Source organism: Sturnira hondurensis, unplaced genomic scaffold (assembly GCF_014824575.4).
Source record: "Sturnira hondurensis isolate 20B ecotype Veracruz unplaced genomic scaffold, ASM1482457v3 Scaffold0007865, whole genome shotgun sequence".
Classification (NCBI taxonomy): domain Eukaryota; kingdom Metazoa; phylum Chordata; class Mammalia; order Chiroptera; family Phyllostomidae; genus Sturnira; species Sturnira hondurensis.
In genome coordinates this window covers 10,647,745-10,665,273 of record NW_028080496.1, presented here as the reverse complement: position 1 = coordinate 10,665,273, position 17,529 = coordinate 10,647,745, and the positions used below count along the sequence as shown (strand labels likewise).

The 17,529-nt window shown below is 44.1% G+C and overlaps 1 protein-coding gene across 1 annotated transcript in view; it reads left to right on the top strand.

Moving 5' to 3' along the window:
* The window catches only part of CERS3 (ceramide synthase 3), an 84,739-nt gene that overhangs the window by 3,748 nt on the left and 63,462 nt on the right, over positions 1-17,529 (top strand). Inside the window, exon 2 of the mRNA XM_037053740.1 lies at positions 3,227-3,327. The gene's annotated coding sequence lies outside the window, so the exon portion shown is untranslated. The remainder of the gene's footprint in view (positions 1-3,226; positions 3,328-17,529) is intronic.

Here is a 17,529-nt window from a genome sequence, read left to right as displayed (position 1 = left end):
GTGAGGAAAAGTCATATGCCTTAATCTATTTATTCTCAGTAGATACTCATATGCAAGAACAAGGTCTGTTTTTTAATTTTGATCCCTGTGCCAGACATATGTATTTTAGTGGATACTCAATAAATACTTGTTGATTAAATTGGTCCTGACTGAGGGTGAACAAGAAAGTAATCATGTCAAGATTCAAGCAAAATTCTGAGACCATATTCTTCAACAATGAGGATTACTTGATATTATTTAATAACTAAATTGGCTTCAATTTCTTTCCTTCAAATTGTGTTTTCTTGTTTAACATCTGAGTAGAATTTTAAAAACTCAGAATATGCTGATGCTGAACAAATTCCAAACTGTGCAGATTAACGATTTTCAGTTGTAATGTTTACATCATGGGCTCATCGTCATATTGCACTGCGGGTCCAAGATGCGGAGCCTCCTAATGAGCTCCTTCTGCCCCGTTAGCTGAAGCCGGCTCCCCGGACTCGTTGCCAGCGCAGATCTGCCTCATGTGAACTCTGGTCCACTTCCAGTTGTGGAAGAGTAAGACTTCAGAGCTTTTCTAGATGATGACTGTAAAATAATATGCAAGTTGAATTTTCCTAAGTAGTTGTTTTACTGATTACACTATTATAGTGGTTTTCATACTCTTTTTGATGGTCACTGATTGTGAGAAATACTTTTTAGACCCCAACTTAGAACACACACACATACACACATACTAACCGAAAAAAAGGGTTCACAAAACAACACTTGATTCATATTGATGTTTTCTCTTCTGTTCCATTCCATTCTAGAATATTTCTGGTTGTGGCCAATGAATTAATTTTGTGACCCACTAATAGTGGTTCTCCATATGGGCTGAAAATAAGAATCAACAGGGAGCTTTAAAAAAATACTAAAGCCAAAGACACAATAGACTCACCAAATGAACTGAAGATTCCAGAAATAAACCTCCACATATTTGGACCCTTGAATTATGACTGTATTAGTACTATAAGGAAAGGATTTGAATGTCCACATGGAAACAAAGTTGAGCTTTGATTCTAACCTCCATGTTTATATGGATCTAAATGTTAATGTAGATGTGATGGGTGTGACTTCTAGATCTGTGCTCTCCCACAGGGTGGCCACGAGCTACGTGTGGCTACTGAGTCCCCGAGACATGGCTGGTCCACTAGAGACATGCTCTAGGTTTAAAACACACAGCAGATTTCAAAAACTTCCTGTACAGAAAGAATTCACAATATCTCATAAATAATTTTTATATTGATCACATGTTAAAATGAAAATATTTTATATTAGGTTAAATAAAATATGTTATTAAAAATTACCAGTTTCTTTTTACTTTTTAAAATACGGCTAATAGAAAATTTAAAATGACGTATTTGGCTTCCACTACATTTCTATTGCACAGCATCATTCTGCATGATAAAATAGAATATATTGATAACATCAGGGTAAGCAGTGATTTCTTAAATGAGGCATAAAATGTATTCGTATAATAAAAATATCTATAAACTGAACTACTTTAAATCTAGGAACTTCTTTCCATCAAAGCATACCAATAAATGAGTACAAGACAAGTTGCCGAGGGGGGAGACATTGGCCGTACGAGCCATCCACAAGGAGTCATATCTGGATCAAATAAACGAGTCTAACGCAGTAGAAACATGGGCAAGAGATTCGAAAGGGCACTTCACAAAAGAGCATATCCAAAAAGCCAAGAAACGTGAATCCACTTGATTAGCCATCAGGGGAACACAAGTTCACCCACAGTGAGGTACCACTCCGCACCTACCAGAGAGGCTCACCTATGAAAGACAGGCAATAGAAATGTTGATGAGGGTGTGAGCAGCCGGAACTCTCACATACCGATGGAGGAGCACAGACTGGGGCAGCAGCTTTCGAAAACAGTCCAACAATATCTATTAAAGCTGAGTGTAAGTATACCTTATGGCTTAGCATTTCCACTCCTAGGTATGTGCCCTGCAGAAACACATACATGTAGTCACCAAGAGACATGGTTGAGAGTGTTCATAGATAATAGTATTATTTGTTATAGCTCTAAACTCAAAGTGACCCAAGTTTCTGGCAACTACAGAATGGAAAAATAGGTTGTGATGCAGTCATACCTCGGAATACTAAGCACCAATGAAAATGAGTCACCTGATGCTATATGTAAGGCTGGATGCACCTCAGCCATACATGTTGAGAGGAAGAACTTAGATGCAAAGAAATGCCCTTGGTGTGATTGCCTTTATATAAAGGTCAAGAACCGGTGCCGTTCATCCATTGTGTTAGAAATGAGGCCCGGATAGTTGGGGAAGGTGGGGACGTGACCAGGAGGAGGCCCACAGGGAGGGCCTGACTGCTGGTTATAACATAGGTGTGTTCACCTTTATGATTTGTTACTTTGCTATTTATATGCTACACTTTCGTAAATAAGTTTGTTAAGCAACAGTAACAAGCATGCTCATGCCAGGTCGGCACCTTCAGAGATCCTGATTTAATTGGTTGGGATAGGGGGAGAACATGGCTCAAGAATCGCTCCGAGGTAATTCCCATGTAGGGCACTAACGGTTACAACTGGCCCTTTGAAAAACTGTGCCTCACTATGACTGAAGGAGTCATACCAGGCTATGCTAGGCCCTGATCACCTTTACTGAAGTTACTTGGAAAACATAATTCATGTGGGTAAACCTTACAGACACAAGGAGTCCCAAGGTGAAAAGCCTTAGAAAGCCAGTCAGATACCTGAATTAGCAATGGGCCCGGCTGGTAGGCTGTGGCCTGCAGCTCCTGTCACCAGAGGTGCTCCCTGCTTTATTGCACGTCACGGTTACTGTGTTCTTTACAAAGTGAGAGCCAGACCCTCCACCAGCCAGAGGATTACTGTGCACTGTACAGTGCTGTACTGCACGGTGGGCGCCCAGAGCCAAACCCACAGCATCTCCAAGGTCTGCCCGCGCTGCCACACTTTCTGATTTTTCACGTGGAACTACAGATGTGCGCTTTGTGTGGGAACCCCTGGATTTTAAATGTTGGCTCGAGTTGTTTTAAAACGCTGTACAGGTCCAACGAAAGTAATTGCTGGGCCCGGTTCAACCGGCAGCACGTTCTACCCAGTTTGTAGCTCTGACAAAGTTTTATAGTTAAAGGGAACCTGTGGGTTCCCTAACTATATAATTATATAGTCTACTAATTACTTTTCCCTTTTCTGCTTCTGCAGGGATGTTGTGAAAGGAAACCCTGCGCTTTAATACACACATACACACACATATATATATAGTACCTGAGATCGTTGGTAATAAGCTGTCATATATATTCAAGGTAAGTATCATTCTCACCTCTATTGTGCATTCCTAACTGTAATCTTGGAAAATGATGTCTGTGACTCCAAAGTTTATCACATGGAATTGTTTTTCATATTCTGGGAAGGAGTGGAGATGCGGCCAGGCAAGCACGCTGTTTTCTTCTCTCTGAAACACTATGGGTTCCTAGCCTTTTCCTGTTCAGAGGGGAGATGATACGTGAAAGTTTGATTTGAAGGCGCCAGGTGGTGAAGAGCTGCATGATCTTAGGTGGCGTTTCCCACCTGTGTTCTGCTCTCAGCCCTGCTTCTCTCCTTCCCAGCCCCCAACCCTGCTGCTCAGTGTGGGCGGGAGGGTTCGCCCTGTTCTGCAGGTTTCCAGCTTCCAGTCTCTCACCTGTAAGAGAACCTTCAAAATCATGTTTCTTCAGAATCATCATGAGTGACAATCAGATAGGGTCATGGGTATGGTGAAGCGTTATTCAAAAAGCATGCTCACAAATATCAGTTTGATGAAAGCAAAATCACGTGATGGAAAGAGAAGTCGCATTTTTTGCTGGGCTGCACTTGAGTGTGGCCCTGTGTCAGTTTGAGCAAGTGACTTGATCCCTCCAAATTTTATTGTTTCCTGGTAAATTGAGCATATTTATAGTAACTGTCTTTGTGAGGATTCAGTGAGGTAATGATTATGGAAGAGACTTTGTAAATTGTGATCTATTTTACAGTCGGTTATCATTTTAATCATCTCATTGTTTTGTAATGATCTGTGGAAAAGTAGTGTTACCACTCTCGGTGTTCAGCAGCAAAACCAGGTACCGATGCCACCGGTCATCGGAATCATGCCTCTTGCACTTCGTTCTGTACCAACAGCCTTGCTCACGTGGAGGAGCTCTGCCTATATCCCACCCTGCAGCATAGCCAGCTCCTGCCGGGTCGGTCAGCAGAGAACTCAGAAGGGTTTCGTGGCCAACGCACACCACTGCCGCCTTTTAGCCTATAATTTTCTGCACCTTCTCACTGAAAGTTTTGCAAATGGATTTCCCCTGTCTCCTTTCTAGTCAGTCAGGTGAGAGTGAATAGTGAAGAGCTAAGGAGGACTGGGAAGCATCGGGAAGCCAGTGAAGAATCACCTTCTGTGAATCAGGCAGGCAGGACTTTCTCTAGGAAGGAGTGGTTCAGCTGGGCAGTTAGGAATTCCATGAGGATTTTCTTTATTGGTCATGCTACCAGCCCCTCTTGTGGTTGCACAGCCTGAACAGATTCCTGACTCTCAGAATTTCAGGGAGTTCTGGGTTGCAGACCCACTCTGAGGCCCTGTGGACAGGTCCACCGCTCACATTGTGGAGGGCAGGGCAAGAGTCCATAGGGAGGCATCTGGCCCTCAGCAGGCCCCTCCCCTGGCTCCATTCCTGACCTGCTCGGCCGGAAGCCTGGAGCCCACGTGTACAGGCACCCCTGTGTGTGTGCGTGTGTGTGTGTGTGTGTGTGTGTCAAGCTCAGCTCCGCTCTTCCACTCTCCAGTAGTCTCCTTTCAGCCATCCCTAGGCCCAAGAGCACACTGTGCTGTCACTTTTGGGAGGACAGATGTGAACAAGCATCCATGCAGGCCTTGGACGTGGGCTCAGAGCTGTCTGGGCAAGGAATTCTGGGGTCCTAGGTACCCCTAGCAAGTCTAGAAAGGAGGCACACCTCCTTGGTCCTATGGACTCCTCAGCCTTTGGGAAAGGGGTGTGGCCAGAGGAGAGCCACAGTAAGGTCTCGGAAAACTAGGCTGGGGATAAGGGTGGGGCTGCTCCTGGCCAAGGTCAGTGCGCTTGGAACACAGTTGGTGCTTAATGGTGTCATGGTTGACACATGACAGAGTGACAAAGGCTGAGCAGTTTCAGAACTGCTGTGGTGTATGTAAATGGGACTCCTCTTCCGCCACCCCACCCCATAAACATTCGCCTGACAGCACAGTAAGGTTGAAGCTGCTTAGATTTCGTAAGGTGGTGGGTGAGTAACATTCCCAGACTCATAAACTAGCAGGAAGAGGAGTCTACTGGGGAACATCTTCACCTGCCTTACCAGGGAAGAGAAGTCACTTCTCCCACCCCGTGAATGAAAGGACTTCACCCAGGCTCAGAGAGGGATCTCCTATCACATTTTAAGAGAATACACGTAGGTTTAGAACAGTCTCTCTTACATCTATTTCAGACAGTACCTACACTTGAAGTCTTTGGAGTTGAAGATCATGTGGTCCTTTTGTTCACTTTCTTTCATTTCATTCCTTGCCTTTAGGTCAGCCTGTAGACATTTCTGTTTACATTTCACTAACCGGAAGGACGCAGAGCAGTCTGAATCCCCACCCAGCACAAAGAGCTGCCCCCCTGCCCTGGGGGCCCCTCAGCTCCAGTTCCGTCACTGTTCTTTCTAGGCTCACACATGGTCCTGCTGCACAGAATTCGGGCTTGTCATCCACAGTAGCATCTCTGCCAACTGTATTTTTCGGCAAAAAAAAAAATTGAGGAAATAGCCAATAAGTCTTAATATAAAGAAGAAATTTTAGAAAGCAGGCTCTGGACCAATAGAAGAGTAACTGGCAAATCGCATTGGCTCATATTTGACTTTCCTCCCCAGGGAAAAAGGGGTCGGCCATGCGCCAGATGTGGGCTGACCTTGCGCTGTGTTAGCCTAGTGTTTTCTCCTATTCCTAGCACCTACTGTTTCGTGTTAGTACGCAGAAGTCAGAGAGACAGAAGTGAAAAGTCATGTGAGTATTAATACACATTAAACAGAAACTTTAGGATACCCCTTTGGGAAGAATGTTTGTTTGAAAAGCCTAGAAACCTAGAGCAATTTTTATGTTTGTGTTATATTTTCATACAGTATACTTTTTCTTACAAATAGTTTTACAGGCAAAATATCTCTAAATTGCAAGCCATAAGTTTAATCACTAATCCAAACGTAATAATGAATAATTGAAACATTTTCTCTATATTGCAGACTTTGTAGATACCCTGTATCTATCTATCTATCTCTCTCTCTCTCTCTCCCCCATCCCCACCCCTCATCAACTTAAAATCTGGCCTTATACTTTTTTTTCACTTTAAGGGGCTTCTTGTATTAAATAGAGGCTAGGAAGGAATGACTAGTTCCTTTCGATTTGGGGATCTTACGAGTTATTTTCTCTTGGTGAGCAAAAATAGTAAGGGCTGGCAGCCGTGGACAGAGCGGGTAGCTGCCCTGGCCAAGGCAGGGCGAGGGCCCATGGGCCTTTGCTCCCCAGAGGAAACGGGGCTTCCCCAGCAGGTGCCCGTGCCTTGGCCCTGTGCTGGCAGTCCCTGCCAGTGGGAAACCTGGCCTTTCATTGTTTTAACTTGTTTATGATGTCAGAGTCAAAGAAGAAAGCCGTTGAGAACATGCACTTGGGATGATTTTTCTGCCCTCCTGACCCTGCCCTCTCCTGTTGGCTCCCAGACCCACTGCACCCACCCTCATCCGAGGATTTCTGGGTCTCTGTCATCTTGTTCTTTTCCATGAGGTGCTTCGTTCTGTGGGGGCAGCAGGCTGTACTGCAGGAAGCCCTGCCCATAAACATTGCGTAAGCATGTATTTAAAAATGTGAAAATGTGGGGATTGCTTCATCAGTGTGCCTTAGTAACCCCAAGTCCTTCCCTGAAAGTAAGTCATCCTCCTTCAGCTGTGAGGTGGATGTTCCAAATTCCTTCTCGATCAGGATGGGGCCCCACACCCTCCTGTAGGTCTCGACTCTCATAAAATGATTCCTTGGATGACTGACACTGCCCAAGATGGGTTCTGCGATGGAAGAAATCCTGCTATCACTGAGGAAATGAGTTACCCTGTCAAGTGACACTTGTCCCTCAGAAAAGTTGGTGCCTTACCAGCATGTGACCTGGGTAACCATAGCCCTGATCAGGGCATTGCCACAAATCAGTGGACGATGGCTGGCTGTCATGCCCCTGGACGTCCACAGTGCCATTGGCAAAGAAATGTAAATAGGTACCAGGACTAACGCCCACAGCTTATTGGGCATTTATGATAGGCCAGGCATTATACAATGTGATTTAGACACAGGATGTTATTTAAGCCTGACCTAGACTTTGCAAAAATAAAAATTATTATACCTCATTTGCTGATGAGGCATTCAACCCTTAGCAGAAGTCGCTTGCTCTCTCAAGGTCACGTAGCTGGAAAGGGGTGAAGATGGGCATTCAGATCCCCAAACCCTAATTCTTGATAGGCCTTGGGTTCCCATATGTTCTGTCCTGGGGATTCTACCCCAGTGTGTTCTTTTTTTCGGGGGGTGGGGTCTGGGCATTCCCCTCAGTTGGGTATCATTGTTAGAAAGGTTGAAAGTAGAAGACACTGTGTGATAGATAGCTCTTCAGGACTTGTCCCTGGGTTTTCTGCTTTACAGAGTTTGTACCCATTATGTAGGCTTCCCTTGCTGGGAGAAGGATATGAAACCAGTTATCTCCTCCCAGCAGCAAGCGATGTGGAGATCTTGGGTGGGGGGAGGCAGCTGTGAAGGAGCAGGAGGGTGTCCCATTACTCTTTCTTGAGGAATCTTTTTTAAACCCGGTGTTTGATCTTATTATTTAAACCAGCTTGACATAGAATTCTTGACCATATCCAGCAAGGTTAGGATAGTGGGATATTATTACCATGTAACATTGGCCTCCTGCCTCATTGTGTCCGGGTATTTGTACACACCTACAGCAGGTCTTCGCAGTGGGTCCAGTTAGTAAGCAGTGAGCAAATGAAGGATTCAAGCTGCCCACGACCACTTAGCTCCAGGGCTGGCCTGCAAACCCGGCTCTCTGACTCCAGAGCCGTGGTTCCTCCTCAAATGTGTCAGCTACTTGAAAGACAGTGCATGTGAAGCACTGCATTGGGTTTTTTTTTTTTCATTTTAAATTTTGTTCATCTGCCATAGCTTTGCAGTTTGTATGGCAATCTTACTGACTCTTTTACCTAGGACTAAATGACAGAAAAGATCCTGCAGCACTCTCAGCGGTCCTTGTACACAGGAAGCCGGTCCTCTGGTCTCTCACATGGGAAAACTTGAGACAGAATCAGGCCTTGCCTTAGGCTCCTCTGTGAGTCACTGGCAGAGAGCTTCCTAACTCCTTTGCTTTTGCATACATCACTCACTTGTGCCTGAGACTAATAACAGAGCAATTTGTGAAGCAAGATGTGTGACTCACCAGGCAGGGGGGGAGAGCTTGCATGGAATGACTTGGAGAGGAGCAAAGTATTTCATAGCAGTCGGAAAGGAAATGCTGATGTGATACTAATTGCAATACCATTGCCTAGTTACCTAGCTATTAATTTACATTTTAGACTTTTAAAGTTAACTTAAAAAAACAAATGGTAGGAAGGAAATCCCACCTTTGAAAACAGAATTATCAATTATCAATCCTATGTAACCTTCTGGAGTTCTGCCCAGTGGTCTTGGACTCCTTTCCTTTGAACCGTAGGACTTGCATTCTCCTTACATTATCTGCACTTTGCTTCACATCCTGCTGGTCTCAGTCATACCTGTTTCTCTGCGAGCTCCTGTCCATGTCATCAGTCTAAGTGAATTTCCGCCCTCACTTGCCTCCCTCTTGGTCCTCAGCTGGGCTTTGGCCATCTCTGCCGATGGGTGGCCAGTTAGTGCCCATGGCAGAGGTGAGCCAGAGACTCCACACAGGCAAAGAGGCAGCAGAAGTTTCGTCTTGGTGGATACTGCCTCCCTAAACTCACCCTCTTCTCTGTATCTCCTGTGTAGTCTCAAATGCAGGTAACAAAATCGCCCTACTTCAAATCAGCTATTAGCTTTTGTGTGTGATACATTTACTTTAAAAAATTAGGCTCTTCAGCCCTGGCTGGTTTAGCTCAGTGGATTGAACGCGGGCCTTCGAACCAGAGGATTGCAGTTCGATTCCCAGTCAGGGCACATGCCTGGGTTGCAGGCCAGTTCCTGGCAGGGGACACACGATACATTGTGTGCCCCCGGCAGAGGCAACCATACACTGATATTTCTCTCCCTCTCTCCTTCCCTTCCGCTCTAAAGACAAATAAATAAAAATTTAAAAAAAAATTAGCTTCTTGAAGAAAAATGTACTAATGTGAAATAAATCACCATAACACCACCATTCAGTCAAGAGAAACGGGGTGTATATTGGGAAAAGAATGCTTAAAAAATTTAAAACACCCCAAATTTTACCATTTTTACATAGCAATTGTTATGTTTCCTTCTAGTTTTCTTCACACATATGTGCACATATATATGAATGTGAATAAAATAGTATAATATAGTGAGATCATATGCCATCATAGGATCATATGGTAGATATAATTTTGAATTGTAGCTTTATTTTAACATGTCATAAACACTTTCCATGTTGATAAATTTCATAATTTTTAGCTTCAGCTGATTATTACATAGTGTTAACATCTAAAAATGGGCTTAAACATTTCAGATTTAAAAAAACCAATATTACTAACATCAAAGTATGTTTATTAACTGTAGTTAAAAATTGTTTTTGTTCAATTTTACACATATTTCTAGGTGGGCTTGAACTTTTGAATGACTCCTAAAATGTATTATCCAATTTCCAAAAGGATAGTATCATTTATGTAGTATCATTTATCATTTAAAACCAATATTACTAACATCAAAGTATGTTTATTAACTAGTATCATTTATGTAGTATCATTTTATCATTTAAAACCAATATTACTGACATCAAAGTATGTTTATTAACTGTAGTTAAAATTTGTTTTTGTTCAATTTTACACATATTTCTAGGTGGGCTTGAACTTTTGAATGACTCCTAAAATGTATTACCCAATTTCCAAAAGGGTAGTATCATTTATGTTGTCACTAGTAACATTAACATATGAAGGTAATGATTTTACACTTGTATATAAATGATACAAATGATACATTTATGTCATAGTTAGCACTGAATACTACTTTTAAATAACTTGTAATTTAATAGATGTCAATTACAAAAATTAAGGACCAGAAAGTTTATTTAGTTTCTCTCTTTATAAGGGCAACATAATATTTAATAGCTTCACTCCAATGTATCATTTAACAGACATGTGATGCAGTGATCTACAAACATTTACTCACTTCATTATTTAATCACCCCATTGGGAAGATGCAATGATCATCCCTATTTTGTAGATGCGGAAACTGACGTTAAGTTAGTTGTCCAAGGGCACATAGCTAGTGCAGCATCAGCCCGGGCTTCAGACCCAGGCAGTCTGGCTCTGAAGCCATACACTTGACCTCTGTGGCATTCTGCCTCCCCTAATACCCACTGAGCACTTCCTGTTTGTATACTTAGCACATGCCAACTTTTTTGAATGCTATTGTGCCCTCATGCGTCTTGAAGTCTGGGGAGGGAGCCAGACTTAAATCAGCATACAAATATCTAATTTCTAATTTGATACATGTTATGAAGAAAAAGCACCCAGGAAGTACTTTTTGTAGCTGTGGGTGCAGGGGGGAGCAGGAGCCTTGATGAAGATCTTAGAAACACTTAAATCAAGACTGGGAGGATAAGGAAGGGGAGGGGCAAAGGCAGGAGGACAGCACACTCTAGGCAGAAGGAACAGTCTATGCTCATGTAATTAGGGAGCCACAGGACGGACTGGACACAAGCCTCTGGAATACGATAGAGATCTCCAGTCTGCTGCCCACTGGGGCGGCTGGAGCCTTCCCTGGGAGCACCCCGGAGACAGAAAGCAAGTCTCTCCCTGCAATGTCACTCTGCCAGCCCCTACTGATAGGGCCACCTGGCAAAGGGAAGCAGGTAAAGGGACAAGACCCATTTCACAGCGCAGGCAAAAAGGGTGAATTTAGAGCTGAGTAGCAACAAATTTGTAACTGACACAAGCCCAGACAAGAAGCCCAGTAGATAGAGCAAATTCTTAGGATGTTCTGCAAGGGGCAGAATATTAATGGGAATCCAGGCCCCCAGTGTGCTTATTGTGGAAGAAGTCCCCCGACTTCATTTCTTTTTTCAGTTGTAGGAGTTCTTTATATGTTCTTTATATGTTCTTTTGTGTTGCAAATACTGCAGATATTTCTTTTAGCCTGTAGCTGGCCTTTCCATTCCCCTAAGGTGTTTTTTCATGAACAGATGTCTTCAGGTTTTGTAATCTATGTGGAAGCAATATAAAGTGTAGTTCTTATTTACTTCTACACTGTATCCTTCCCTGTCTGTTAATTAGCAGTACAGTCTAAGCTGTTATAACAAAAAGAACTCAAAACTCAAGGACTTCTGTGAGATAGGAGTTTAGTTCCCTTGCATGTCACAGTCCAGGTACCATCCCCGTTTCCAGCTGTCAGGAGGAAGGGCAGAGAAACCAGGACGTGCTGCTTGGTCTTTGGAAGATCATGCAGATCTGTTCCCCTCACATGTCACCGACCCAGACCTAGTCACACACAAACACACTTAGCCACGAGGGAGGTTGGGAAATGGTGACTTACGTGGCAGGGCAGCCACGCACCCAGTAAACCTTGGGGGTGCGAGGCCTGTAAGTGAAAGGCAGAATGAGTGGTACTTAGGTCATGCCATTACCCCCAGTGACACCTCTGAGGTGCCACCATGCTGTCACCACAAACACTCTGAATTGTTGTTGTTTTTTTCCAGTTTCTAAATCTGCTCTGAATTTCTTCAAGGCTTTAAATGGATCTAATTGGGAAATTTAGTATGACAGCATTTCTTAAGTTGTTTTTATGCCGTTGTGAGTTAATTACTTCTCTACACTAAGTACGGGTTTTTTTCTTTTTCTCTTCAGTTTTTGTGCACTTGTAAGCCCAGGCATTTACAGGCTTTTTATGCACTAAATTAATTAATTAATTAATTAATAAACACCCTCTGCAGTTAAGTTGCTCTGTCGTTTGCATTGTCTCGTCCATTTGAAATGGCACAATTTGAAATGCTCGTCGAAGTAGAATTTACAGTTGGCTCAGTCCTTACTTACCCTGTTGACAGGAAGCAAGTAGCCACTAATGTTTTCCTTGGTGTTTTATCTTGAAGGCATAACCAGTTTTTTTGGCTGAGTTTGTAGAGTTAGTTCCAAAGAAAACACAAAGACTCAATGTAGATAAGCGTGTTGAACTGCACCAAGTTTTGAGATTGTTTTGCAACTAATACAAATGAAGTTGCTTGTAGGTAATTAAATTAGATAACATTTTTGGCCATAACATCTCTCTTTGATTTTCAGCCTTAGTAAACCTCCCATTCTTTCATTCAGCAAATAATTATTGAGTGTCTACTGCGTGCAAGCTTTGAGTGTACAATAGTGAACAGGCTGGACAAGGTGGCCCTCCTTTTCCAGAACTGACTTAACCAGACAACCCCAGGCTCACTTTTATCTGGTCACCCAGTCTCCACAGCTCTCACATCCTCCCCCCAAAATAACATTCAGAGAGTGTGATGTTGATTCCAGAGTGCCTCTCTTCCCGTCCCCACTCAGGAACACACCTTTACTGCAGTCTGACTTCTCTACCTAACCTCCTGTCTCTGGTTCTCGTCTCACACAGAGACGTCTCTGTATGGGTGACATTTTCTGTTCTGGAGAGAGAGTAATTTCTTGCGACTCCTGTACCCGGGCCGTGTGTCCTGTAGTCAGCTGTCTTCTGCGCCCGTGTGGCATGAATAGCAGGGATCCTGTGGGTAAGCACGAGAAACCGTCCAGGGCCCCAGGCTGACTAGGATTTCTTACCTCAGCAATAGCTCAAGTGCTATATTTTTACTACTGTACTATACTGTGGCTCCAAATAGTGATACGCTTATGGCCCAGATGGTTTTAGTTCCTCAGCCCTAAGGTCAGATTTAATGGTGTTCATCCGAGCAAGTGGCTCAACTGGCATCCCTCACCCTGTTGGGTTCTGTATCCATGAGGTCAGAAAATAATGAGTCATAAGAACCTACATTAGTTTGACTGTCTTCCTGCAAACAACTGGCAGCTGGAGTTGAAAGTAGGGTTTAAAAATTTCACAATAATAGCAGATGGGAAAACACAGCTGGGTTATGATGCCACCTCCATTACTGATGCTTCCCTAAATAAAAAAGAAGTTAATGCAAGCATTTCTCATGCACATATTTCTGATTTTTAAAATAGCCTCAAATCTCTTATATAAATAAAAATTGTGGTTCCTTCAGATATATTGCAGTACTTAAAGAATGTGCAAGGGATGGGAAAAGGGGAGTTTGAATAACTGATGAGGAAAAAGGGGGCTGGGAATGGCCAAGGAGTAAATAAGCGTATTTACTTCCAAGAGAATACCAAGCAGAGAGACTGAAGAGCTGTTAACTGAGCGGACAGTTCTTCACTTGCCAGAAAGGCCTAGAGTTCAGCCAAATCAATAAAGATGTGAGATGGGCTGCAAGTTTAATGTGGGAGTTACACTGTCCAAAAGGTGACTGAGTCACAGGCAGGGTCCCTGAGCGACAGATTCACTGTGGCAAGTGCTCAGTCGTTGTTTTCAGAGCAGTCATTTGTGAGGTTTTAAAAATGCAGGTGTCTCTCCATCTCAGTCCTTTCTAATTCTCTTTCCATCTGGGTATCGTCGAAGTATTGCAGCGCTCAGATGCTAGCACAGCACGAAGGGAACATCCGCTCGCTGTGTCGGGCAGCTGTTTTGCACCCCACCCAGCATCTTTTGAGGGGGGACAGCAGCCTCTTTTACTCTGAGCAACAGCAACAAAAAGCCTTAAGTTAGCAGTGACTATGAAGGCCACTGTCAGATTTGAAATTTAGGCAGAGCGGGAACAAAAACAGGGGAGAAAGAAAGGAAAAGGGACAAATGAGTGTCCATTGTCAGCAAGATGAGGTCAGGGGCTAAACATAGGGAGAAAGTGACAGATGCTATAGGCTGCCATTCTCTTCTCAGTTATTCTAGGGGTTCCTGCTTCTCCATTTAACCTGTAGAAGAAAATCCTAATCCAGGCACCTCTGCTGAATTGAAGGTTCAGAGGACTGAGTTGGAGCTATCGGCTTCATTTCGTGAGGGGTGGGGAACATGCTAGGTGGATCCGTCAGCGCTTTTGGTTGTAGGCAACTGAATCTACCTCTTTCTTACTGTCATAAGCAAAGAACTTTATTGGAAGTGACTCACAGCATTGAAGGAGGGTGGTGGACCAGACTTGGGTGACAGTAGAAACCAAGGAGATCAGGAAGGCCAAGAGGCTGAGAGACAACTGTCTTTTTAACAGCAGCTGCAGCCTAGGCCCGGTGCCATCTGCTGCTGCTGGATATTGTTGTCTGCTCCAGGCTCAGAGTCCTGAGAAAAGCATCCAGTTGGCCAAGCCGAGGCCATCCCAGGCCGTCCGCCAGCAGAAGGAGAACCGTCCACCTTGGCTTGCACAGTGGGAAAGGCATTGCACCAACTCCACTCAACAGTGGTGATTACCCTGCTACTGTGATTTCCCTGCTGGGCTACCTCCGAATGGCGTGTGCAGTGTGCTGGGGTCCGGGCAAGGTAACTCTAAAGGATGCCAGAGGTTCCGGCACAGGCCTGTGGCCTGAGGATGGGGAAGGCTCAGAGCACAAGAGGTTTTCATTCTGATGAAGTGTAGCTTATCTGTTTTCTATTCTGCCGTTTCCCTTTTGGTGTCCTATGTAAGAAGGCTTTGCCTAACCCAAGGTCATAAAGATCTATCTACTCCTTTATAGTCTCCTAAGAGTTTCATCATTTTAGCCCTTATTTTTAGGTCTGTGTTTCATTTTGCATTGATTTTGGGGTATGCTGCTGAGAAGGGATCGTTAACTCTTTTGAAGCAGCAATAATTAATGTTTGGTGGCAGCATGTGAAGAAAGAATGAATAATGTAGATTGGCTTTTTTCTCAGTTTGAACTGCGTCTTCCAGGGGCCCACCCTCAACTTCTAAATTCTTTCTATCTCTATTTCCCTTTAAATGTTTTTGGCTATTGGGTATTAAAGTCACTATGGCTCTCAACACATCTTGATTCATTGCTTGCATGTGGTGCACAAGGCATTATGTAGAGCAGCCAACACCTACATAATCACTGTAAGCTATTTATTCAAGTCTTTAATTAGAAGTCTTTAGCCATTTATTATTCACTAAGTTATAAATATTATTCTAAATATCAATTAGAAATATTTATATTTTACACTGGACAGAGTAATCTACACTTCCTGAAGTAATATGTTAGAAGTGAGCAAACTATTTTGTATAACAATTATTATAACAATATCAAAAGAAAATCTAACCCATTGCCATTGTTATTTGTTTCTTGAGTCCCTATTCTGTTAAATTTGGAGGCAGCGAAGTGAACCCGCTGAGGCAAACTTGTAGGAAACAATATCTTTGCCCTTGCAGCGGTATCTTGTTCCAATGTATGAGGGACAAGGCCTGGTATAGAGACGCTCCAGGGCCTGGGTTGGTTTCTAAGATCTATAGGAAGTCTGAATTTTAGGTGAAGTTAGAGTCGTGCCTCTTGTTGTTATTAGCCTTATCTGGCTGAACCTTTCAAAGGAAATTTCCTCTTTTGGTCACTTATGTCAGGCAACCGAGCTTGAATCCTCAGTTCGTTTACCAAGGTGTGTTCATGCCCCCTTCCCAACGCCTGTTTCATCAGCCTCACTGCCTCCTCCCAAGTCCAGATTCATGTCAGTGCTGCCTCAGTTGTGAGCTCCCTGAGTCTGGGATCATCCCTTCCTTTCGGTAGCTGCACGGTGACATACAGGATATGTTCAATAAATCTTTTTTTTTTCTTTTTAAACTTAAAAAAATATTTTATTTATTTATTTATTTTAGAGAGGGGATGGGGAGAGGGAGAAAAAGAGAGAGAGAAACACCAATGTGTGGTTTCGGGGACCTGCCCTGCAACCCAGGCTTGTGCCCTGACTGGGAATCAAACCGGCGACCTTTTGGTTTGCAGGCTGGCACTCAGTCTACTGAGCCACACCAGCCGGGGCTCATCTCAATAAATCTTTCTTGATGCTCATTGGTACTGCACCATGTCTGCACAACTTTGCAACTGTATTAAAGGGATTTACCCTCCCCCTGGGTAGAATGATAGTAAAAAGATTAATACATGGGCAAAAAAGACATCCATGCCCTTCCACACCTCATAGGTATGGCTGTGACTGAGACAGTGCTGCCTAGCATGAGCCGTCTCTGAACAGTGAAATGAGAGATGACATGAAGTAGACAGTTACCTCACCAAGATTCGCTCATGGGTTTTTGTGGGGGTTTTTCTGAAGGACTTGGGGCTCCACACTCGGGAACTCTCCCTCCTATGAAGTCCAAATCAAATGGCAGTGCTCCGCTCTGAGCCTCCCTCTGACAGTCTTCCCACCCCCACGAGTCCTCTGACCCACTGCCACCCCCGTGCTTTATCTCCCATCCCTTGAGTTTCCTACTTTCCCCTCCATGTCACTTCTCTCCAGGCCTCCTTTCCTCCCCCGCTTGGGTCTCACGTGTTACCCCATGAGTGACATTCTTCCCCAGTTCCCTGATGCCGCTGCCCTAGCGCAAGCCTTCCTGTTTGCGACCGTACCTCATGCTTGCAGCTCCCGATCGCCCTCCAGGCCTTCCGTCTCCCGACCTGTGTTCCACATCTCGGCCGGCGGAGCTGCCACCCCAGAGCCTGGCTGGGGGCCGTGAGGGGTGGGAACCCAGCCTCATTCTGCTAGATAGAAATCGGCCCACAGAGGGTACCATCCTCTCCTTGGTACAAAAACACCATGTGGGCTCACAGAGGACCCGGCTGCCAGTGTGACCTTTTCTAAAATATCCGACCATTTTACTCCTTTGCTTGGTGCTCAGCATTGGGTTCCGGTAGCTAAAGCCCAAGCTCCTTAGCACAGACTACAGACTCTTTATGACCAAGCCTTACCTGCCCCACCAGCCTCCTGATAGGAGTGTCTGTGCGCCTTATTGCCCACAATGGAAGACTTCTGAAAGGAAGGGCTGCTGTTAACAGTTATGCCGGGATGATGAATGGAGACTCAGGGCACCTCTGTGTAACCCACCGACCCACACCTGGGGGTCTTAGGCTGTGATGTACCACACCGCGGGTTTGCCCCATGCGCATCAAGATGTTTACAAATCAAGAGGTTTTGATGGAGTTATTTTGACCACCGTGTTTTAATCCCAGAACATTTTGACTCCTTCCTCTGATTTTTAAAAGATGAAATCAAAACACCCTTATGGTCAACATGTCAAGATTAGAATGGTCAC